This window comes from Mirounga angustirostris, unplaced genomic scaffold, assembly GCF_029215605.1.
Source record: "Mirounga angustirostris isolate CCGP_5_RB_7025 unplaced genomic scaffold, mMirAng1.0.hap1 SCAF_2, whole genome shotgun sequence".
NCBI lineage: Eukaryota > Metazoa > Chordata > Mammalia > Carnivora > Phocidae > Mirounga > Mirounga angustirostris.
Window position 1 is genome coordinate 169064913 of NW_026991710.1, and position 26442 is coordinate 169091354.

Below are 26442 nucleotides of genomic sequence, written 5' to 3' on the forward strand. Positions count from 1 at the left end.
GTTAGCTTAGAGTGCCTATTTCTGAACACATCTGTGCTATGGACTGTAGGACACCATTCTTCTCTGTGTCAGAGTTGGTCCCTGCTTTTTAATAAGATGTTTTGCTGTGTAACCCATGAAAAGAAGTGCTCATCAGTCCACACCTGGCATCCTCTGCTGCATCTGTTCTTAGGAGTCTAGAAATGAAATTTACATGATTGATTTCTACCTTAAAATATCTCACCATTTTGAATCATAAAAATTTTCCAAGCTTTATGTTATCAAAATTTCTCTGTTATCCTACTTTTAATTGTCAGAGCAATTTTCATGGATCCCAATTGAGCCCACACAGCCTAGGTCTGAGAATATAAGAGGTTTTTAAACTGCTTGGATTATACTGGCTCAGCAGCACTCATGCATATAGGCATGAGTCTCCACCAAATATTGAATCAAACAGAGACCATCTTACTAAAATAGTGTTTCTAACTTGAGAAAGTAATTGCTTTTGGATTATTCCAGTGACTTATATGATTCAATACAGTAGGGTTCTTAGCTTTTTAAAATCTATTTCATACTGTAGAGTACATGAATTTTATTTTTTAAAATATTTAATGCTTTAAACATTAAGTAAAGAATATCTTTTAGCAAATATTCACTTTTTCTGGGCAAATATATGTATGTTTAGCTAAGAGTTTGTTTGGCTATGAATAGGGCTTCCTAACTCTTAATATCAACTGTATGATCTCACTTATATGTGGAATTTCATAACAGCAAGCTCATAAAAACCAATAGTAGAATGGTGGTTGCCAGGGGCTGGGGCTGGGGGAAATGGAGAGATGTTGGTCAAAGGGTACGAATTTTCAGTTATAAGTAAGTTCCCAGGATCTAAGGTACATCATGGTAGCTGTAATTAATACTGTGCTGTATACTTGAATGTTGGCATGAGAGTAGAGCTTTAACATTTTCACTATAACAACAAGAAAATGGTAGTTATGAGGTGATGGATGTGTTAACTAACGTTATTGTGCTAAACATTTAGTAATATATACATGTATCAAATCATCACATTGTACACCTTAAACTTACATGAAGTTCTGTGTCAATTATATCTCAATAAATATAAAAACTCAGGAAATTTAAGTAAGACATAAAAATAATTGTTAATATTGTCAACATTAAGTGACATTGCATTATAAAAGCTTTTATAATTCAACTAGAGACAGTGCAATCTTAAAGTCTTGAGTACCATTTTTTTAATAAAGAAGAAATTATTCAATTCAGTCTCTACCCCCCACTCCTGCCAAAAAATTATGAGAATAACTCTTAGTAGGGGCTGCCTACCTACACTAGGTTTATTTTTTTATTTTTTTTAAAGATTTTATTTATTTATTTGAGAGAGAGAGAATGAGAGAGAGCACATGAGAGGGGGGAGGGTCAGAGGGAGAAGCAGACCCCCTGACGAGCAAGGAGCCCGATGTGGGACTCGATCCAGGGACTCCAGGATCATGACCTGAGCCGAAGGCAGTCGCTTAACCAACTGAGCCACCCAGGCGCCCTACACTAGGTTTATTAATCCTGCCTTCTTGATGATCTTTCACATTTGATTAAAATGCAAATGAATTCTGAGTCTGGAAAAAAGAGAAGTTGAGAAAATATCAATTGATAGGATAGCCCAGAACTGGCTCCTAATTTGACAACTGTTCTGGGATTATGATGTCTTCTAGATTAAGCAACATCTTGAAGAAACCAAAAATCCCATTTTATATAAGAACCTAAGCTCCTACCGTGGCCTTTAGAATCTTTTGTTTTTCAGCTAAGAGTCAGGAGACAAATGGGGAGTATTAAACCCAATCAACGCATGAGAAGAGAAGAGATCATTTTCTCCTGGTGAATTATTTTAAAGAGGATAAGATACACTGAGAGAGTGTATTTATATTCTGTCAGTTTATTTGAAAGAATGATATTCAACATTTCAACCCACTTTATTAACATTTCTGAACAGAAATACCTTTTTTTCCCTAGAACATAGTGAACTAATCTCCTTGGTTTCAAATCTTATGACCATGCCACAAATACCTAATGGCATCTTAGAGTAAATGAAACAAAGAAAAGAACCATTTCTTAAATGGGATTATGTACAGTGTTGTAACTGAATATATTACTTTGCTATTTTAAACTTTACTTCAAGCTTCTGATATGCCACATAAATTTTCTTACTCCTTATGCCATCTTGAATCGCAATGTGGAACACAAAAGAGATCTCCTGGAATCCAGTAGGCTAAGATTGCAGCTATGGACACTTCTTCCAACTGGAAAAGCACCTCTCTTTTCATCCTTAGCCCTTGGGTCTTTGGGGTACCTTGAGAATCCAGTGGAGCTTCAGAAGAAGAGTATGGCCATGCTTCATGTGTTTCCTTCAAGTTGTAAGGATAGCCGGCAAGCTGTTGGCAGCTAGGTAGCTCCTGATTTTGCCCCTGGGAGCAAGTTCACCCTCGCAGAAGTGCCCGGGGAGTGACTGGAAGTCCCTACACTCTACCTGTGTTCTCCACAATATTCTGTTTACCAGCCGGTGTTAATTTTGGATTAAGAGACTTTCTTTCCCAGGTTCTCTTGTTAAACTTAACATCTCTCATAAGAATACTCAATACTAACCAAGTTGCTAATGAATTACAAAACTATTTTGGGAATTATAGAACAGAGATGAAGGAAAAATTAGAGTGATGTATCTGAGCGGAGAGTGCCCTGGTACAAGGGACCGACACACTGAGAGCACTTGGCAAATAGAAGTGAGCATGTCAGAGAAGGAGAGATGGAAACTTTCCATAGACAAATTGGGCAATTGTTGGTGCCTCCAAGTGTTTATATGCTGCAGTCATTTTATGGGTGTAGAATGGCTTTTCCTACTTCCCCATAAATAGGGTGAGAAATCATCAACCTTGAAGAGGAAAGGGACCCTAATTTCATTGAATTTTTTTCCTTGGGTTAAACAGATATGGTCCTTCTTATTTAATGCTGTGGACAGTTTTCTCCTAATTCACCATTTGGGGCACTTTATGTGGCTTAAGAGTAGAACAGAATTGAAGAATTATGAACAATAATTAAATAGAGAACATCACATTTCAAAAAAACTGTGGTAAGAGGTGAAAGAAAGTTTGAAATCCTTAGTGGATAGCAGAGTGTGACATCAGTTATTTATGAACAATGGGGGGACCCCTGGGCTACCCCCACACCTTCTCTGCTGATCTCTAGCACTGACCCAGCTGTAGCTTTTGCTTTACTTCTCTTCATGCCTACTATGCTCTCGTGTCTGGGCAGCAGCATGTTTTTCTGCAGTTAGAAGGTTTAGATCTGTTTGAGCCCTGGCTCTGACACATTTCAAATGTACAACCTTAGGGAAATATCTTCATCTCTTTGAGAGATGGTACCACATGCTTAGCACTTGCATTATGGACCCACCAGGATCCTATTCCTAACAGCTGGATACAGTGTTTTCCAATTGACAAGGTCTCTTCAACTGTTATTTCTTTTTCTTTTTTCTGCCCTTGCTCTCCCAAATTGCAGTATACTAAAATCTTTTCTGATTTATCTTTAGTAAACCTTAGTTACATCAAATCTATAAATTAGATATGTATGAGCAAGGAAAACTAAAATGATGTTTTAATGTGTGCTTTATAGTTTTAATGCACATTATTTATTTATTTTTAAATTTTTGGCTTTGAAACAAAAAATTCTCCATTGCAGATTCATGGCTTTATGAGTTTTCTCTTAAAGATTTAATAAAATCCTGCCTTTCAGCCCTCAGTTTGGAGGTCCCATATTCATATTACACTGGTTGGGTGATGCAAAAAACAAAACAAAATAAAACTATTGACTTGTTCAAAATTCTTACAATAGGACACTCTTCCTGAAATAGATATGCTGCTCCAAGACTGATGGGCTAGCCCAGAAAACTTTATAGTCCCTGCTAGATAGCTGTCGTCTGTGAGAACTGAGGGAATTTAAGCTCAGGAAGTGTAAATATATTGATATCAACTTTAGTAGGCTGGATGCTGATGAGAACTTGCCTCTCAGATATCCAGAGCAATGGGACTGATATAAGGGAAAATAAAGCCTATGCACTTTGTATCAGTGAATTAGATCTAAAATAGCACCCATTCATATTGACCAGGATGATAAGTGAGAACTTCTAGGTCAGCCTTATGAAGAAGGTGGGAAGGAAGGAACTGTTAGTTAGTGTTGATGTTTTCCAACAGTTCTCAACATGCAAGTACCTTAAAATTCTTGCACGTATACTTGGTGCATTTAACTGTGCATTTTCTTCCAAATAAAATTATTTCTATTATTATTTAGTATTACTGCTAGTTTAATATTTATGGAATTATGAAATAAACAGGGATTGGGTCAGTGTCCTTCAGACTTTGGGATCTAACAAGATATTGAATGTATGGTAATCCTTCCCTTAACATCTGGTGTCCTCTTCATTAGATCAAGAACCCTGATTTTTAGCTGAGCATATTACAACCCAGAATAAAAGACTATATTCCCAACCTTCTTTGCCAGCTAGAAATGCAAAGGGATGAATCGTTACCAGGAAGATTCTGTGCTTTTCTGTCATTCCTCCTCTTTCTTCCTCAATAGTTATACATAACCAAAAGGTAACCTTGAAAAGGGAGCCATAGGCTGAATTTAGTGGAATGAACTGAGAGGAGCCCAAATTCCTAATAGTGCCATGGAGCTCTTTCCCAGCCTAGAGTTGCTCATTCAAGACTTCCTCTATGCAAGAAATAATTTAATTTCTTTCTTGTTTAAGCCACTGGTTGTTGTTTTCTTTGTTATATGAGAATAAATCCTAAGTTTTTAAATATAGACAGGATCAATAACAGCTCTATAAAGGGGCTATATTGGAGCCTGAGAGAAGAGGGAATATAGTAATACTAATCTCATCTTTATTTAAAAGTTTTGATATTTTGTTTACATAGAGTTTTTGCATACATTTTGATGTTTTAAAAATATTACATTGGGATTCTCACTTCTGATAAGATAAACTAGACATATTTTCCCCTATTATTTTAAGTACAGCTGAAAGTGTTTGATATATGCAATTATATGTAAACTATGGACTTTGAGCTATAATATGTCAATGCAGTTTCAGTGACTATAAAAAATGTACTGCTCTGGTAGAGGATGATGATAATGGGGGAAGCTGTACATGGTGTAAGGGCAGGGGATAGATGGGAAATCTCTGTACATTTATTCAATTTTGCTGTGAACCTAAAACTGCTGTAAAAAATAAAGTCCATTTTTAACAAAACTGATAGAACTGAAAGGATAAATAGACAAAACCACAATTGTATTTGAAGAAGTCAACACCCTTCTCTCAATAATTAATAGAACAATTACACAGAAAATCAGCAAGAATAGAAAAACTCAATACCATCAATGAATGGGATGTAATCCAGTTTCATAGAAAATAAACCATATTTGGGCCATAAATCCAACCTCAACAAATTTAATGACAAACAAACTCAGATTGAGTATTTTGTAACCACAATTGAATTAGAGTAGAAATCAATAACAGGAAGATAACAGAAAAATTTGTAAACATTTGGAAACTAAACAACATACTTCCAAACAATCTATGGGCCAAATACAAGTTTTAAGGTTAATGAAAACATGTGTTGAATTGCATGAAAATGAAGATACATATAAAAAATGTGTGAAACAGCAAAAGCAGTGCAGAGAGGGAGAGTAATAGCACTAAATGAATACTTTCAAAAAGAAGAAAAGTCTCAAATCAATAATCTATGCATTCACTTGAAGAATGTAGAAAATGAAGATCAAAATAAGCAAAAACAAGCAGAAGGAAAGAAATAATAGTGATAAGAACAGGAATAAATGAAACTGAAACAAAAGAGCAATAGATAAAACCAATGAAACAAAAAGCCAGCTCTTTGAAAATACCAATAAAAATGACAAACCTCTAGCAAAACAAATTTCCAATGTCAAGAGTGAAATAGGATGTCATTAGAGACCTTGCAGACACCAAAATGATAATAAGGAACTATTAGAAATAATTCTACATGCATGCATTTAACAAGTTAGATGAAAAGGACTGATTCCTCAGAAAACACAAACTACCACAATTCAGTAAATATGAAATAAGTAATTTTAATAGCTCTGTAACTATTAACACATTGAACTCATTATTTAATAATTTCCTCCCAAAATAATTTCTAGGCCTATATGGTTTCACTGGAGAGTTCTGCCAAACTGTTAAAGAACTTTAGTTCTTTAAGAGAAATTCTAAACAACCATTTCCAGAAAATAGAAAAGAAAGAAACACTTCCTATTTTATTTTATGAAACTGGGATTAATCTGACCAAAAGAAACCAGATCACAAGTACAAAAAAAAAAAAAAAAAGAAAGAAAGAAAGAAAGAAAACTACAGAGCAACCTATCTCACAAAGTAAAATCTGTAACTGAATATTAACAAATATATATTAGCAGTTTATAATAGGAATTATACTCATGACCAAGTGGGATTTATTCCACGGATACAAGGTTAGTTCAATGTTCAAAAATGAATCAGTGTGGGCGCCTGGGTGGCTCAGTTGGTTAAGCGACTGCCTTTGGCTCAGGTCATGATCCTGGAGTCCCTGGATCGAGTCCCGCATCGGGCTCCCTGCTCGGCAGGGAGTCTGCTTCTCCCTCTGACCCTCCCCCCTCTCATGTGCTTGCTCTCTCTCATTCTCTCTCTCTCAAATAAGTAAATAAAATCTTTAAAAAAATAAATAAATCAATGTAATCTACTATAATGGAGGCTAAAAGCAAAAACCACACGATCATATCAATCAATGCAGAAAAATAATTTGACCAAATTGGCCTGGTATTCATGGTAAAAACTCTATGTAAAATAGGAATAGAAGGTAGCTTCATCAACCTCAGAAAAAAAAAAAAATTCTACCCTAAACCTACAGGTAACACTATTGTTAGTGATGAAAGACTGAATGCTTTCCCCCTAAGATCAGGAACAAGGTAAGGATGTCCACATTTTTTTTTAAGATTTTATTTATTTATTCATGAGAGACAGAGAGAGAGAGGCAGAGGGAGAAGCAGGCTCCCAAGGAGCAGGGAGCCCGATGTGGGACTTGATCCCAGGACCCTGGGATCCTGACCTGAGCCGAAGGCAGACGCTTAACCATCTGAGCCACCCAGGTGCCCAACGATGTCCATTTTTATTAAATATGGTGTTGGAAGTTCTAGCCAATGCAATAAATCAAGAAGAGGAAGGAAAAACAAATAAATTAGAAAGGAAGAAATCAACTGCCTTTTATGTGTGGATAACAAGATATCTACATCCAGTGAGTTGAGGAAGGTCACAGGATATAAGATAAACATAAAAAAATAAACTGTATTTCTATATACTAGTAGCAAACACATGGTTAGTGGAATTAAAAATAAAATATCATTTACAATCACCTAAAAAACTAAATACTTTGGTGTAAATCTAACAAAACACATTTAGGACTTGTATGCTAATAAAAGAAAGAATATCTAAATAAATGGAGAGACATACTGTGTTATGTGTTGGAAGACTCAGCATAGTAAAGATGTCAAGTTTCTTTAAGTTGATATATAGGTTTAATACAACTATTATCAAAATTCCAGCAAAATTTTATGTAGGTATAGGTGAGACTGTTCTAAAATGTGTATGGAAATGCAAAAACAAAACAAAACAAAAAAACCCCTAGAATACAGCTAAAGTGAGTTTGCAAATGAAGAATAAAATCAAAGGATTTAGTCTACCTGATTTTAAGACTTATTAGGTAGTTACACTAATCAAGTCAGTATGTGATTGGCACAGGGACTAACATATGGATCAATAAAACACAACAGAGAACCAAGAAATAGCCTCAGACAAATATGACCAACTGATTTTTCACAAAGGTTCAAAAGTGATATAAGGGAGGAATGATAGCCTTTTATGGGCCCAGCACGCTTCCACTGTGCTACTCTGCTAGGAATGATAGCCTTTTAATACAAATAATGTTCCAGCAAGTGGACATCCATAGTTAAAGAAATGAAATTCAATAAAAGTCTCACACTTATGCAAAGATTAACTCAGAATGGATCATGGACTAAAATGTAAAACAGAAAAATATAAAAACTTTTATGAAAGAAAGTGTAGGAGAAAAATCTTTGGGATTTAAGGGTAGGCAAAAATTCATAAACTTGACACAAAGTGACTTGAAGATCCATAAACTCAATGATCCATAAAAAGAGAAATTAAATTGGACTTCGTCAAAATTAAGCTTATTTTCTTCTTTTTTTTTTTTTAAGATTTTATTTATTTGACAGAGAAAGCACAAGCAGAGGGAGAGAGAGGGAGAAGCAGGCTCCCTGCTGAGCAAGGAGCCTGATGTGGGACTAGATCCCAGGACCCTGGGATCACGACCCAGGCCGAAGGCAGCCACTTAACCAACTGAGCCACCCAGGCGTCCCAAGCTTATTTTCTTCTTGAAAGATCCTTCAAGTAGATGAAAATATTTGTAAGCCTTATGCCTAACAAAGAACAAATATTTAAGATAATAACTCCTAAAATGCAACGGTAAAACAAAAAATACAACAAAACAACAAACAAAAATCCAATTAGAACATGGCAAAAGACACGAACAGACATTTCACTAAAGAGGATAAATTGATGATGACAAATAAGCACATGAAAAGACATTCAATATCATTATCCATTAGGGAAATGCAAATTAAAACTACAGTGATTAGGCTGATAATTTTCCAAATCTCAAGTTCTGGTTCCTTTTAGCTTAGAAATTTATCTCCTTTCTCTTGTCTTTCACTGCAAGCCGCAGGGAGAAACCAGGCCATGCCTTCAACATTTAGCTTAGAAATCTCCTCAGCTAAATATCCAAATTCATCACTTACAAGTTTTACTTTCCACAAAACATTAAGACACAAATCATCCAAATTCTTTGCCACTTTGTAACAAGGATCACCTTTCCTCCAGTTTCCAGTGACATGTTCCTCCTCCCTGAGACCTTACCAGAAGCACCATTAAAGTCTTTTCAAAGTAATCTAAGCTTTTCCTTTATTATTATTATTATGTTCAATTAGCCAGCATATGGTACAGCATTAGTTTTTGATGTAGTGTTCAACTATTCATTAGTTTCATATAACACCCAGTGCTTATCACCACGCATGCCCTCTTTAATACCCATCACCCAGTTACTGCATTCCCCCCACCCCCCTCCCCTCTGTAACCCTCAGTTTGGTTCCTGGAGTCCAGAGTCTCTCATGGTTTGTCTCCCTCTCTTTTTCTAAAATGTACTTCCAACCCATCCAGCCTCTACCCATTACTTAGTTCCAAGCCACTTCCACAATTTGTTACAGCAGCAGTACCCTACTTCTCAGTACCAAATTTTATATTAGTTTGTTGGGGCTGCCATAACAAAGCCACGACAAACTGGGTAGCTTAAAAGACAGAAATTTATTTTCTCATAATTCTGGAGGCTAGAATTCCAAGTTCAAGGTGTCAATAAATTTGATTTCTTCTGTGGCCTCTCTCCCTGGCTTGTAGATGTATGTCTTCATATGGTCCTTCCTCTATGTGAGTCTGTGTCCTACTCATCTCCTCTTATGAGGACACCAGCCATATTGAATTACCGTCCACCATGTGACCTCATTTTACCTTAATTTCCCTTAAGGTGCTATCTCCAAATATAGTCATATTCTGCAGGTAGGACTTAAACATATATATGAACTTGGGGGAACCACAGTTCAGCCACAAGGCCCCTTATGTAAATCAATATATTTAGTTTTCTTCATTCTCCCAATTATCTCTGAAGATAATAAAAATTCAAGGGTGTGCCTTTTGGGACCAATCAAAAAATTAATCAATGAGCAAATATTACTCAATAAAGGTGCCATTTTAAATTTTATTACGTGTTTACTATATGATAGACAATGTATACATATTAAGTATTTAAAAAGTTTTTTTTTTTTAAAGATTTTTTATTTATTTGAGAGAGAGACAGCATGAGAGGGGGGAGGGTCAGAGGGAGAAGCAGACTCCCCGCTGAGCAGGGAGCCCCATGCGGGACTCGATCCTGGGACTCCGGGATCATGACCTGAGCCAAAGGCAGACGCTTAACCGACTGAGCAACCCAGGCGCCCAGTATTTAAAAAGTTTTTAAACAACTCTTTATAAAGGGAATTTTCCACCTAAAGTAGCACTTTCCTAGTAGATATCAGAATTCACTATCATATTTCATAACCAACTTAAACAGCTCACGTAGATAGAAGACATGAAATTGAATGATTCTAGTACTCTAGACACTTATTGAACCTATCTGAAGACACTTTTTACCAATGCACCAGGGGACTTATTTCAACTAATTGTACTGGACATGTGGACTCATTCTGTTCTAACATAGTGCTAGTCTTTGATGATTAAGTAGCATAGCCTCTATCATTAGCTCCTTTCTAGCATTTAAAAGCCCTTTATTTCTCTTTCTATCCAGTAAACAGCTAAGATAATTTCTTCACTGCTGTATGTTCCCTTGGTGGCAAGTTAATAGACGTAGAGTTGTAAGTCTGTCAGGTTCTAAACCAGATTTGAATCAAGGTCTGTTAAATTCCAAACCCGAAGCTCCTGCATTCATCCTGTACTGCCTGTGTGCCCACGACTTCCGGGTGCTATGAATAATGCACACACTTATGAAATACAGTTCTGATCCCTCAAGAGGCTAATGGATCTGTTGAGGTAAATAGAGATGAAAATAATAATGTGAGCAATATTTCAAGAAAAAAGAATTAATTGCTGAAGAATGGAAGAGGCCAAAAGCACTGGGGGCTTTTAGGTGAGAGAGCAGGGTGAAGAAAGAGACTTCAGGCAGCGATGTAGAAAGTATGTAAACAATGCTGAGTGCACTAATGTTCCTGTATCAGGGGTTGATAAAGCTGAACGGGTGTGTGGTCAGGTATGGCTGCAGTGTGCATAGGGAAACTGTATTTTATTCTCTATGCTAATACTCCTGGGAAATAGACCCTACTCATCTCAATAACAGGCACTGACACAACAATCCTCAAAAAAGGGTGAGTTGGAAGAGGAGACTTAAAAATGACCATGGGGGTGCCTGGGTAGCTCAGTTGGTTGAGTGTCTGCCTTTGGCTCAAGTTGTGATCCTGGGGTCCTGGGATCGAGCCCCGCATTGGGCTCCCTGCTTCTCCCTCTCCCTCTGCTGCTCCCTCTGCCTGTGCTCTCACTGTCAAGTAAATAAATAAAATCTTTAAAAAAAATAATAATAAAAATGACCACAAACTCACCATAATAAACCATGGGGCTCTATTGGAGATTTGTGTACAGGAAGTGACACCTGGTGACAGTGGTGTTTTTAAGAGATTCATCAAGAAGATGAGTGGAAGAGGGGCAATAGGAAGGGGGATGTAAATTACATATTTTAATCAAACCCCCAATTCTGTAAGTTATTTGTATTGCTTGGGAATTAGAGGATAAAATTAGAGGTGCTGAAGTCAATTAGAAGAATGAAGTCCTGGGGTGGGGTGGCTCAGTCATTAAGCGTCTGCCTTCGGCTCAGGTCATGATCCCAGGGTCCTGGGATTGAGCCCCATATCGGGTTCCCTGCTCCGCGGGAAGCCTGCTTCTCCCTCTCCCACTCCCTCTGCTTGTGTTCCCTCTCTTGCTGTGTCTCTCTCTGTCAAATAAATAAATAAAAAATCTTAAAAAAAAAAAAAAGAAGAATGAAGTTCTCTGATCAAGTGTGAGCAGACATCGAGCGGAGTGCAGACACTGGGGTTGTCTTATTCACAGCTGTGTCCTCAGAATTTACCTCAGTGCCTGGCACACAACTGATATGCAATAATTTTTTTTTTTTTAATGGACAAAAGCTGAACTGATCAAATTAAAACAGTGCTGGAGAACTTCTAAATTAGGATTGATTATGAGGATTTGGTAAATCCAGGGAAGTTGAGAATGTCCTAAATTAGGCTTTCTTTATTACCAGTGTCATTAGATATTTGAGTGGGAGCTAGATTTGGGGAAATAGGTTTTTTCTTTAATTTTAAGTAGTTTCCTGGGGCTCCTGGGTGGCTCATTTGCTTGAGCGTCCGACTCTTGATTTCAGCTCAGGTTATGATCTCAGGTCTTGAGCTTGAGCCCCATGTTGGGCTCTGTGCTCAGAGGGGAGTCTGCTTGAGATTCTTTCTTTCCCTCTCCCTCTGCCCCTCCCCCCATGCTATCTCTCTCAAATAAATAAATAAAACTTAAAAAAATAATTTTAAGTAATCTCATACCCTGATTCTGATATTCATTTTATTACAGAGAATTAAGAAGTGTTTTAATAACTATAATAGCTTCAGCAAAAGTTAGGTTCTTGAGTCATTAAAGTTATTGTCTTTAGACTAAGACTACTTGCTTAGAAATAAAAAGTCAGGGCGCCTGGGTGGCTCAGATGGTTAAGCGTCTGCCTTCGGCTCAGGTCATGATCCCAGCGTCCTGGGATCAAGTCCCACATCGGGCTCCCTGCTCAGTGGGGAGCCTGCTTCTCCCTCTGCCTCTCTCTCTCTGTGTCTCTTATGAATAAATAAAATCTTAAAAAAAAAGTCATTAAATATTCAGGATCTGATCCTGGATCAGATAAGTGTGATCCAAATACACTGGTATTCAACCTTGTACACAAAAATCACCTGGAGAACTCTTCAAATGCCCATGCCTGCAACTGCCCTCAGATTTCCAGATATAATTTGGTCTGGAAGTGGAGCCTGGATATGAGTAATTTTTGAAAGTTGCCTGGGGATTCTAATGCACAGCCATAGTTGAGGACCATTTCCCAGGAAAGTCATCTCCTGTTACCCCACCTTCCTACTACACACACTAAATCTGTACTACATGCTTTACCTTTCTCTAAAGGTACCAAGCTCTTTTATATTTTTTTTTCTGATTTTTTTTTATTCTTATGTTAATCCCCATACATTACATCATTAGTTTTAGATGAAGTGTTCCATGATTCATTGTTTGTGCACAACACCCAGTGCTCCATGCAGAATGTGCCCTCCTCAATACCCACCACCAGGCTAACCCGTCGTCCCACCCCCCTCCCCTCTAGCACCCTGTTTGATTTTCAGAGTCCATCGTCTCTCATGGTTCATCTACCCCTCTGGTTTCCCCCGCTTCATTCTTCCCCTCCCGCTACCTTCTTCTTCTTTTTTTTTCTTAACATATATTGCATTATTTGTTTCAGAGGTACAGATCTGAGATTCAACAGTCTTGCACAATTCACAGCGCTTACCAGAGCACATACGCTCCCCAGTGTCTATCACCCAGTCACCCCATCCTTCCCACCCCACCGCCCACTCCAACAACACTCAAGTTTGTTTCCTGCGATTAAGAATTCCTCATATCAGTGAGATCATATGATACATGCACTTCTCTTTTTGACTTATTTCACTCAACATAATACCCTCCAGTTCCATCCACGTCGTTGCAAATGGCAAGATCTCATTCCTTTTGATGGCTGCATAATATTCCATTGTATATATATACCACCTCTTCTTTATCCAGTCATCTGGCGATGGACATCTTGGCTCTTTCCACAGTTTGGCTATTGTGGACATTGCTCCTATAAACATCAGGGTGCACGGACCCCTTTGGATCCCTACTTTTGTATCTTTGGGGTAAATACCCAGTAGTGCAATTGCTGGATCATATGGTAGCTCTATTTTCAACTTTTTGAGGAACCTCCTACAGTTTTCCAGAGTGGCTGCACCAACTTGCATTCCCACCAACAGTGTAGGAGGGTTCCCCTTTCTCCGCATCCCCGCCAACATCTGTCGTTTCCTGACTTGTTAATTTTAGCCATTCTGACTGATGTGAGGTGGTATCTCATTGAGGTTTTGATTTGGATTTCCCTGATGCCGAGCGATATTGAGCACTTTTTCATGTGTCTGTTGGCCATTTGGATGTCTTCTTTGGAAAAATGTCTGTTCATGTCTTCTGCCCATTTCTTGATTGGATTCTTTGTTCTTTGGGTGTTGAGTTTGATGAGTTCTTTATAGATTTTGGATACTAGCCCTTTATCTGATATGTCATTTGCAAATATCTTCTCCCATTCTGTCGGTTGTTTTTTGGTTTTGTTGACTGTTTCCTTTGCTTTGCAAAAGCTTTTTATCTTGATGAAGTCCCAAGAGTTCATTTTTGCCCTTGCTTCCCTTGCCTTTGGCGATGTTTCTAGGAAGAAGTTGCTTTGGCTGAGGTTAAAGAGGTTGCTGCCTGTGTTCTCCTTTAGGATTTTGATGGACTCCTGTCTCACATTGAGGTCTTTCAACCATTTGGAGTCTATTTTTGTGTGTGGTGTAAGGAAATGGTCCAGTTTCATTCTTCTGCATATGGCTGTCCAATTTTCCCAACACCATTTGTTGAAGAGACTGTCTTTGTTCCATTGGACATTCTTTCCTGCTTTGTTGAAGATGAGTTGACCATAGAGTTGAGGGTCCATTTCTGGGCTCTCTATTCTGTTCCATTGATCTATGTGTCTGTTTTTGTGCCAGTACCATGCTGTCTTGACGATGACAGCTTTATAATAGAGCTTGAAGTCCGGAATCGTGATGCTGCCGGCTTTGCTTTTCTTTTTCAACATTCCTCTGGCTATGCGGGGTCTTTTCTGGTTCCATACAAATTTTAGGATGATTTGTTCCATTTCTTTGAAAGAAGTGGATGGTATTTTGATGGGGATTGCATTGAATGTGTAGATTGCTCTAGGTAGCATTGACATCTTCACAATATTTGTTCTTCCAATCCATGAGCATGGACTGTTTTTCCATTTCTTTGTGTCTTCCTCAATTTCTTTCATGAGTATTTTATAGTTTTCTGAGTACAGATCCTTTGTCTCTTTGGTAGATTTATTCCTAGGTATCTTATGGTTTTGGATGCAATTGTAAATGGGATCGACTCCTTAATTTCTCTTTCTTCTGTCTTGTTGTTGGTGTATAGGAATGCCACTGACTTCTGTGCATTGATTTTATATCCTGCCACTTGACTGAATTCCTGTATGAGTTCTAGCAGTTTTGGGGTGGAGTCTTTTCGGTTTTCCACATAAAGTATCATATCATCTGCAAAGAGTGAGAGTTTGACTTCTTCTTTGCCAATTTGGATGCCTTTGATTTCTTTTTGTTGTCTGATTGCTGTGGCTAGGACTTCCAATACTATGTTGAATAGCAGTGGTGATAGTGGACATCCCTGCCGCGTTCCTGACCTTAGGGGGAAGGCTCTCAGTTTTTCCCCATTGAGAATAATATTTGCTGTAGGTTTTTCATAGATGGCTTTTATGATATTGAGGTATGTACCCTCTGTCCCTATACTCTGAAGAGTTTTGATCAAGAAAGGATGCTGTACTTTGTCAAATGCTTTTTCTGCATCTATTGAGAGGATCATATGATTCTTGTTCTTTCTTTTGTTAATGTATTGTATCACATTGATTGATTTGCAGTTGTTGAACCAACCTTGCAGCCCAGGGATAAATCCCACTTGGTCATGGTGAATAATCCTTTTAATGTACTGTTGGAACCTATTGGCTAGTATTTTGGTGAGAATTTTTGCATCCATGTTCATCAGGGATATTGGTCTGTAATTCTCCTTTTTGATGGGGTCTTTGTCCGGTTTTGGGATCAAGGTAATGCTGGCCTCATAAAATGAGTTTGGAAGTTTTCCTTCCGTTTCTATTTTTTGGAACAGTTTCAGAAGAATAGGTATTAATCCTTCTTGAAATGTTTGGTAGAATTCCCCTGGGAAGCCATCTGGCCCTGGGCTTTTTTTTTTTTTGGGAGATTTTTGATGACTGCTTCAATTTCCTTAGTGGTTATAGGTCTGTTCAGGTTTTCTATTTCTTCCTAGTTCAGTTTTGGTAGTTGATACATCTCTAGGAATGCATCCATCTCTTCCAGGTTATCTAATTTGCTGGCATAGAGTTGCTCATAATATGTTCTTATAATTGTTTGTATTTCTTTGGTGTTGGTTGTGATCTCTCCTCTTTCATTCATGATTTTGTTGATTTGGGTCATTTCTCTTCTCTTTTTGATAAGTCTGGCCAGGGGTTTATCAATCTTGTTAATTCTTTCAAAGAACCAGCTCCTAGTTTCGTTGATCTGTTCTACTGTTCTTTTAGTTTCTATTTCATTGATTTCTGCTCTGATCTTTATGATTTCTCTTCTCCTGCTGGGTTTAAGCTTTATTTGCTGTTCTTTCTCCAGCTCCTTTAGGTGTAGGGTTAGGTTGTGTACTTGAGACCTTTCTTGTTTCTTGAGAAAGGCTTGTATTGCTATATACTTTCCTCTCAGGACTGCCTTTGCTGCATCCCAAAGATTTTGAACAGTTGTGTTTTCATTTTTATTGGTTTCCATGTATTTTTCTAATTCTTCTTTAATTTCCTGGTTGACCCATTCATTCTTTAGTAGGATCCTCTTTAGCCTCCATGTATTTGAGTTCTTTCCGACTTTCCTCTTGTGATTGAGTTCTAGTTTCAAAGCATTGTGGTCTGAAAATAGGCAGGGAATGATCCCAATCTTTTGGTACCGGTTGAGACCTGATTTATGACCTAGGATGTGATCTATTCTGGAGAATGTTCCATGGGCACTAGAGAAGAATGTGTATTCCGTTGCTTTGGGATGGAATGTTCTGAATATGTCTGTGCAGTCCATTTGGTCCAGTGTGTCATTTAAAGTCTTTATTTCCTTGTTGATCTTTTGCTTAGACGATCTGTCCATTTCAGTGAGGGGGATGTTAAAGTCCCCCACTATTATTGTATTGTTGTCGATGTGTTTCTTTGCTTTTGTTATTAATTGCCTTATATAATTGGCTGCTCCCATGTTAGGGGCATAGATATTTACAATTGTTAGATCTTCTTGTTGGATAGATCCTTTAAGTAGGATTTGTGTCCCCCCTCATCTCTTATTACAGTCTTTTGTTTAAAATCTAATTTGTCTGATATAAGGATTGCCACCCCAGCTTTCTTTTTGTGTCCATTAGCATGGTAAATGGTTTTCCACCCCCTCACTTTCAATCTGGGGCTGTCTTTGGGTCTAAAATGAGTCTCTTGCAGACAGCATATCGATGGGTCTTGTTTTTTAATCCAGTCTGTTAGCCTGTGTCTTTTGATTGGGGCATTGAGCCCATTTACATTCAGGGTAACTATTGAAAGATAGGAATTTAGTGGCATTGTATTGCCTGTAAGGTGACTGTTACCCTAGATTGTCTGTGTTCCTTTCTGGTCTATGTTGCTTTTAGGGTCTCTCTTTGCTTAGAGGACCCCTTTCAAGATTTCCTGTAGGGCTGGTTTTGTGTTTTCAAATTCCTTCAGTTTTTGTTTGTCCTGGAAGCTTTTTATCTCTCCTTCAATTTTCAATGACAGCCTAGCTGGATAGAGTATTCTTGGCTGCATATTTTTCTCATTTAGTGCTCTGAATAAATCCTGCCAGTCCTTTATGGCCTGCCAGGTCTCTGTGGATAGGTCTGTTGCCAATCTAATGTTTCTACCCTTGTAGGTTACATATCTCTTCTCCTGAGCTGCTTTCAGGATTTTCTCTTTGTCTATGAGACTTGTAAGTTTTACTATTAGATGTCGGGGTGTTGACCTATTTTTATTGATTTTGAGAGGGGTTCTCTGTGCTTCCTGGATTTTCATGCCTGTTTCTTTCCCCAAATTAGGTAAGTTCTCTGCTATAATTTGCTCCATTATACCTTCTGGCCCTCTCTCTCTTTCTTCTTCTTCTCGGATCCCAATTATTCTAATATTGTTTCGTCTTATGGTATCGCTTATCTCTCGAATTCTGCTCTCGTGATCCAGTAGTTGTTTATCTCTCTTTTTCTCAGCTTCTTTATTTTCCATCATTTCATCTTCTATATTACTGATTCTCTCTTCTGCCTCATTTATTCTAGCACTTAGCACCCCCATGTTTGATTGCACCTCATTAATAGCCTTTTTGATTTCTACTTGGTTCGATTTTAGCTCTTTTACTTCTCCAGAAAGGGTTTCTCTTATAACTTCCATATTTTTTTCAAGCCCAGCTAGTATATTTAAAGTGATGATTCTGAACTCTAGATCTGACATCGTACTAATGTCCGTATTGAGTAGGTCCCTGGCAGTCAGTACTACCTCTTGTTCTTTTTGTTGAGGTGATTTTTTTTGTCTTTTCATTTTGTGCAGAGGAGAATAGATTAATGAGAGAACAAAATGCTAGCAGAGTAACCACGTCCCCAGAAAATATACTCTAAACTAATCAGAAAAGACCTGAAGCAGTGGGATAAGAAAGGGAAAGAGAGAAAAAAGAAAAAGAAAAAAAAGAAAAAGATAAAGATAAAAACAAAAACAAACAAAACAAAAGAACAACAACAAAAGAAAACCAGAATGTGATCACATATGATCTATATGGTATATAGATCAGTGCCACACACTAGATTTGGGGTGTATTTTGTTCTTTTAGAAGAAAGTCACTTCCAAAATTTTAAAGAAATAAAAACTTATATATGTACAAAAATAAGGGTTGATATGATGAAGGGATGGAATATGACTGTAAAAATGGAAATTATAAAAAATTTTATAAATGGAATTGATAAGAAGTTGTTTGAAAAAAGAAAGAAGAGGATTTAAAAAAAGAAAAAAGAAAAAGAAAAAAAAAAGAGAGGATGTGATCAGGCAGGGGAATAGAAAACACCATATACTAGAGATTTAGGGTATATTTTAATCTGTTAGAAGAAATTTATCTCAAAATTTTAAAGAGAGAACAACTTACATATATAAGCCAAAAATATGGGTAACTACTATGAAGGGATAGAATATGACTCTAAAAATGAAAAATAAAAATTTTTTTTAAAAAAAGGGATTGATAAGATGTTGGTTGAAAAAGGGAAAAAGAAAAATTCAAAAAGAAATAAAAAGACAAAAAGACAGTTAAAAAAAAATTAACTTTAAAAAACTAAAGGATCATGGTAAAAAAGCCGTGAGTTCTATGTGCAGTAGTCCCCTAGCGCTGGAGTTCTGCCGTTCTCATTGATCAGTGAACTTGGTCTTGGCTGGCTGTTCTCGCTGATCTTCTGGGGAGGGGCCTGTTGCCGTGGTTTCCAAATGTCTCTGCTGGAGGCGGAATTGCCCCACCCTCGCCCCCTCCCGGCTAAGTAATCTGCTCGGGTTTGCTCTCTGGGCTTTTGTTTCCTGCGAGCTTTCCGTACAGCTTTGGAGGCAGAGATTGAAAATGGCGGCCTCCCAATCTCTGCCCCGCAGGAGCCGAGAACTCGGGGCCCCGCTCCTCAGTGAACCCCCAGAGAAAAGTCGTCAGTCACTCCCGTCTCCTCTGTCTCCGGCCGCACTCCATGCTCACCCGGCCTGCGACCGCGCGCCTCTATCACTGGCACCCGACCCCGGTTGGAGTCTCCAAACCCAGCAGATCCCTGCAGTGCACTCCCGTGCGGCTCCTCCCGGGGGAGGAAGGGGAGTCTCCCCAGATCTGCCGCTTGTTGGGTCCCTGCTGGAGGAGTAGGGGCCCGACTGTGCCGCGGATCGCAGTTTATGGCAACCCCGAGCTGAGAGCCTGCGCCTGGGCTCCGGCTCTGCAGCCGGCTTCCCCGCTCCGATCCCTGGGAGCTCTGCTGCACTCAGGCACCCCCGGTCTTTCTGTGACCCCGAGGGTCCTGAGACCACACTGTCCCGGAGGGTTCCACCCCCCGCTTAGCCACCAGAGTGACGTCCCTCAGTGGAGGAGACTTTTAAAAGTTCCAATTTTGTGCTCCGTGGTTCTATCACTTGCCAGAAGCGGCTGATGGAGGCCCCTCCCCCGCCATCTATCCTCCCGAATATCGCCTCGGATTCACTTCTCCGCACGTCCTACCTTCCAGAAAGTGGTCGCTTTTCTGATGAGAGAGTTGTTGCTCTTCTTTTCTTTGATCTCCTGTTGAGTTTGTAGGTATTCAGATTGGTTTGATCCCTATCCAGCTGAATTCCTGAGAGGAGATGAAATCCAGGTCTCCTACTCCTCCGCCATCTTGCTCCGCCCCCCTCTTTTACATTTTTGTGCCATTGCTCATCCTGTCCTTTGTCAGTCCTACGTCATCCAATGAATTCGTACTTAGTGTACTTGTGACCCAGATCAAATCCATTTCTTTCATGGCATCTACTCTTTTCACCTGGCCAACTCTGGCATGACCCATTGCTCCCTATTTGTGTTTTCTCAGCTCTCAGTTGACTATTGTTCATTTAATTTCCCCACTTCATTGTGAGTTTATTGGAAGCAAGAAATGTAGTTCATTTCTTTTAATATCCTGATAGCGTAAACAATTAATGTATATTTGATGCAACCAAAATTGTTTGAAAATACAAAGTAATTTTCAAGTATGTTGAAGTAGCACCCAAAGATTTTTTTTTCAAGCATCCTCTGTATGTGTTGTATATATCAGGACACAGAACTAAAAACTGGAAGTCGTATTTTATGATCTGGCAGTCTTTTGATTTCCTTGAGTTTTAGTTTCCTCATCTTTGAAATGAGAGACTTGTGCCGGATGGTTCCTAGGTTCTCACTGATTTTAAAAGCAATTCATAGCTTATTGAGTATCAAATTGTCAAATATTCTACTGGGGTGGTAAGAAGACATGCAACTTCATGTTTGAAAGAAACATTTGAGAAGGTCACAGATCAAGGATGCAAGCTTTCTAAAAGACCGAGACTTAACCATGAGTTTATAGAACACTTAGTTTTAAGTTTGTTTAGTTTTTTGTTGTGAGGTTGGGAGTGATGATTTCTAACACTTTACCCTCATTCACAATTTACCACTACATCAAAAGCAAGGTCACTAGAAGAATTTGAAGCCTCTGGAAAGGACAACTAGAGCAAACATTAAACATAGCCCACGAAGCCAGATTAACATAAAACACTATACAAAAAGCCTATTTACCTCAGTTTCTATAACCTGATACATCATGTCAGGCTTTCAACAAAAAATTAAAAGGCATGATAAAAGAAAAACAAAAGTACAATGTGAAGAGGCAAAACAAGCATCAGAACAAGACTCCGATATGACATATATTTTGAAATTATCAAATGGAACTTAAAATACCTATCATTAATATGTTAAGGAGTCTAATGGAAAAAATAGACAGCATGCAAAGATAGATGGGTATATAAGTGGATAAAGGGAAACTCTTAAAACTCAACGGGAAATGTTGCACATCAAAAATTCAGTAACAGAAATGAAGAATGCCTTTGCTGGGCACCTCAGTAAATTAGACACATTCAAGTAGAGAATCAATGAGCCTGATTATGTCAACAGAAACTTACCACGTTGAAATGCAAAGAGAAAAGAAATGAAAAAGAGAAAAAAAACATTCACAAGCTGACATAAAATCAAAGGTATAACTTCAAAAGAAACAGTCAACAAAACCAAAAGACAACTGACAGAATGGGAGAAGATATTTGCAAATGACATATTAGATAAAGGGCTAGTATCCAAAATCTATAAAGAATTTCTTAAGCTCAACACCCAGAGAACAAATGATCCAATCAAGAAATGGGCAGAAGACATGAACAGACATTTCTGCAAAGAAGACATCCAAATGGCCAAGAGACACATGAAAAAGTGCTCAACATCGCTCAGCATCAGGGAAATCCAAATCAAAACCTCCAGTGAGATATCACTTCACACCAGTCAGAATGGCTAAAATTAACAAGTCAGGAAACGACAGATGTTGGCGGGGATGCGGAAAAAGGGGAACCCTCCTACACTGTTGGTGGGAATGCAAGCTGGTGCAGCCACTCTGGAAAACAGTATGGAGGTTCCTCAAAAAGTTGAAAATAGAGCTACCATACAATCTAGCAATTGCACTACTGGGTATTTACCCCAAAGATACAAATGTAGGGATCCGAAAGGGTCCGTGCACCCCGATGTTTATAGCAGCAATGTCCACAATAGCCAAACTGTGGAAAGAGCCAAGATGTCCATCGACAGATGAATGGATAAAGAAGAGGTGGTATATATATACAATGGAATATTATGAAGTCATCAAAATGAATGAGATCTTGCCATTTGCAATGACGTGGATGGAACTGGAGGGTGTTATGCTGAGCGAAATAAGTCAATCAGAGAAAGACATATATCATCTGACCTCACTGATATGAGGAATTCTTGATCTCAGGAAACAAACTGAGGGTTGCTGGAGTGGTGGGGGGTGGGAGGGATGGAGTGGCTGGGTGATAGACATTGGGGAGGGTATGTGCTATGGTGAATGCTGTGAATTTTGCAAGACTGTTGAATCACAGATCTATACCTCTGAAACAAATAATACAATATATGTTAAAAAAAAAAAGAAGAAGATAGCAGGAAGGGAAGAATGAAGGGGGGGAATCAGAGGGGGAGATGAACCATGAGAGACTATGGACTCTGAAAAACAAACAGGGTTCTAGAGGGGACGAGGGTGGGAGGATTGGGTAGCCTGGTGATGGGTATTAAAGAGGGCATGCTCTGCATGGAGCACTGGGTGTTACACACAAACAATGAATCATGGAACACCACTTCCAAAACTAATGGTGTATGGTGATTAACATAACAATAAAAAATTTAAAGAAAAACATTGGAATACAAGAAGAAAGTGAGAATGGAACAGAAGAAATATTTTAAATAATAACAAAATTTTCAAAATTAATGACAAATATCAAACCAGAGATCCCAAAAGCTCAGAGCATACCTCATATAACAGATAAATAGGAAAAAATCTATACCTAGCCATGTGATATTCAAAGAGAAAATAAACAAAAAATAATGAAAGAAGTCAGAGAAAAATACTTTATCTATTGAAGAACAAGAATAAAAATCATAACAAACTTCTCAGAAACGATGCAAGTGAAAGTGAGTGAAATATTTCAAGTGCTGAAAGACAAAAACCATAAATCTAGAATTTTATATTCATCAAGATTACTCTTGAAAGTGAAGGAGAAATAAAGACTTTTTCAGACAAGTAAAAACTGAAGGAGTTCATTACCAACAGAGTGGTCCTGCAAGAAATGTTACAAGAAATTCCAGTAGAAGAGAAATAACATATGTCAGAAACTTGAATCCATATAAAGTAGGAACATCAGAGAAGGATTAAATGAAGGTAAAACAGATCTTTTATTTTTCTTATTTTAATAGATGTAAAAGACAACTTTGTCTAAAATAATAATAGTTAACAATGTATTGGGTGATTATAGCATATGGATAGTGAAATAAACAGCAATATAATAACTGACGAGAGAGAAGAATTGGGAATACTTTGTTTTAGGGTACTTGCACTATGTGATGCAGCGCAGTGTTTTTGAAAGTGAACATTGTTTATTTGTAAATATATATTGCAAATGCAAGAGAAACCACTAAAGATTTTTGAAAAGAACCATAATTGATATGCTAAGAGAAGATAAAATAGAATCACATAAAATGCTCAATTAAAACCAGAGAAGGGAGAAAATGAAGGGAAAAAAGAAAACAAGTGCAACAAATAGAAAAGTTACAACTGTGATAGATATTAATACAATAATAGCAACAACCAATTTATATGTGAATGGTCTAAATGAACCAATTAAAGGATAGAGATTTTCAGAATGGGGAAAAAAAGAAAGACCCAACTGTATGCTATTTGCAAGAAACCCATTTTAAATATAAAGACTCAGTTTAAAAGTAAGTGGAAAATCCCCCCAATATGTAGCAATTTAACAACACACTTCTAAATAACACACAAGTCAAAGAAGAAATTTAAAGAGAAATTCCAAAACACTTTGAATTAAAGAAAATTTGTGGTATACAGCAAAAGCAGTTATTAAAAGGAAATTTGTGTCACTGAATGCATATATCAGAAAAGAATGAAATCTAAAATCAATAACTTAAATTTCCACCTGAGGAAATTACAAAAAAAAAAAAGGCAATATGAATCTGACCAAACAGAAGAAATAATGAGAATTAAAGCAAAAATCAATGAAATGGAAAACAGGAAATCAATAGGAAAAAATCGACAAAACCAAAAGCCAGTCCTTTGAAAAGATCTTTGAAATTGACATGACTGTGGCCAGGCTAACTAAGTAAAAAAGAGAGGATGGGATGCCTGCCTGACTCAGTTAGTAGAGCTTGCAACTCCTTGTTTTAGGGAGGTGAGTTCAAGCCCCACATTGGGCATGGAGCCTACTTTAAAAAGGAAAGAAAAAATGGAGAACAGAAATTACTACTGTCAGAAATGAAAAAGTAGACATCACAAAAGATCTCATGGACATTAAAAATATAATAAAGGAATACTGTGGATAACTCAATGCCCACAAATATGAAAAATGAGTTAAAATGTATCAATTCCTTGACAGATACAATCTGCCAACTCTCACACAAGAAACAGATAGTCTGAATAAGCCTACAACTATTAAATTTTAAAAAATTGAATCAATAATTAATAACTTTCCAAAGCAGAAAGCAATAGTTCCAGATGAGTTTACTGGTAAATTCTACCAAACATTTAAGAAAGAAATTATACCAATTCTTTACGATCTCTTTCAGAGGATAGAAACAGAGGGAATACTTTCTAACTCATTCTGTAAGGCTAGCATTACCCTGATACCCAAACCAGACAGACATTAAAAGAAACCTACAGGCCAGTATCTCTCATGAGCATAGATGCAAAAATCCTCAACAAAATATTAGCAATAGAAATCTGAAAATGTATAAAAAGAACTATACACCACAACCAAGTGGGATTTCTCCCAGTTATGCCAGGCTAGTTCAACATTCAACCATCAAGTACTGTAATCCATTACATCAACAAAACAAAAGGAGAGAAACCACTTGATATATCAATAGATGCTGAAAAAGCATTTGGCAAAATTCAACACTCATTTGTGTTAAAAATTCCCAGCACTAGGAATAGAGGGAAATTTCTTAAACTTGATAAAGAGTATCTACAAAAACCCTACAGCTAACATCATCCTTCATGTTGAGAAACTTGAAACTTTCCTGCCAAGATCAGGACTAAGACAAGGATGTCTCCTCTCATAACTCTTTCCAATTCCTACTGCAAGTCCTATTTAATGCAATAAAACAAACAAGGAAATAAAAGTTATGGAGATTGGAAAAGAAGAAATAAAATGTCTGTTCATAGATGACATGATCATCTATGTAGAAAATCTGAATGAACTGACCAAAAAACTCCTGAAACTAATAACTGAACATAACAAGTTTACAGGATACAAGATCACTATTTAAAAATCACTTGCTTTTCTACCATTTATTATGGTCCCCCAAATTGAAACAAGATAAACCTCACAAGACATGTACAGAATTTAAATGTGAGAAACTACAAACTTTTTGAGAGAACTCAAAAAAGATTTAAATAAATGCAGAGATATTCCATGTTCATGAACTAGAAGACTCAATGTTGTTAAGATATCAATTCTTCCCAACTTGATCTATAAGTTCAACCCAATTCCAATCAAAATCTCAGCAAATTATTTTGTAGGTAGTAACAAACTGACTTGGAAGTTTATATGGAAAGCAAAAGACTAAGAATAGCCAGCATAATACCGCAGCAGCAGAACAAAGTTGGAGGACTCACTCACTCACTCAGTTTCAAGACTATTGTCAAGCTACCATAATTAAGATGCCATGGTATTGGCCAAAGAATAGATACATTGACAATGGAACAGAATTCAGAGCCTAGAAGCAGGACCACAAAATATAGTCAAGTGGTGCTTGAAAAATGAATGGTGTCAATTCAATGGAGAAAGAATAGTCTTTTCAACAAGGGATTATGAAACCATTGTCAAAAAAGAACCTAAGCACAGACATTTACAACTGTCACAAAATTAATTTCAAAATGGATCATAGGCCTAAATTTAAAATGAAAACCTATACAACTTCTTAAAGAAAACATTGGAGAAGATTTGGGTTTGGCGATGAGTTTTTAAATAAACCACTCAAGGCATAATCTATGCATGAAAAAATGATGATTGATAAGTTGGGCTTTATTAAAATTAAATACTTCTGTACTACAAGAGACAAAAGTGTTTCCTTCTTGGTGATGGGAGGTGCCAGATTCAGTGTCTCTTTTACTTTTTTTTTCTTTTACTTTGAAGAGGATATCTTAGCACACTCAGACTACCAAACCCCTAATAAAATTAGTAATATGGTAGGGATTCAGAGTGTTCATAGAGTCTATCTTCCTTCCTCTGAAGTAAATACTTACCAAGGTCTCCAATGTCATTGCCATTTTTTGCTCATTTTGATCAATAGTGTTTTATCAACAGGATGGACCAATGCAATATTCTGTTAAAAGGCCAGATAGTCCGAGGCCATTTGGAGGGCAGAAGAGATAACAGGTGTGACTGAAAATGCATTCTGTTGTCAGTCCCAGGTGAGCAAAATCTGCTTGGAAACATCTTTTTTTGA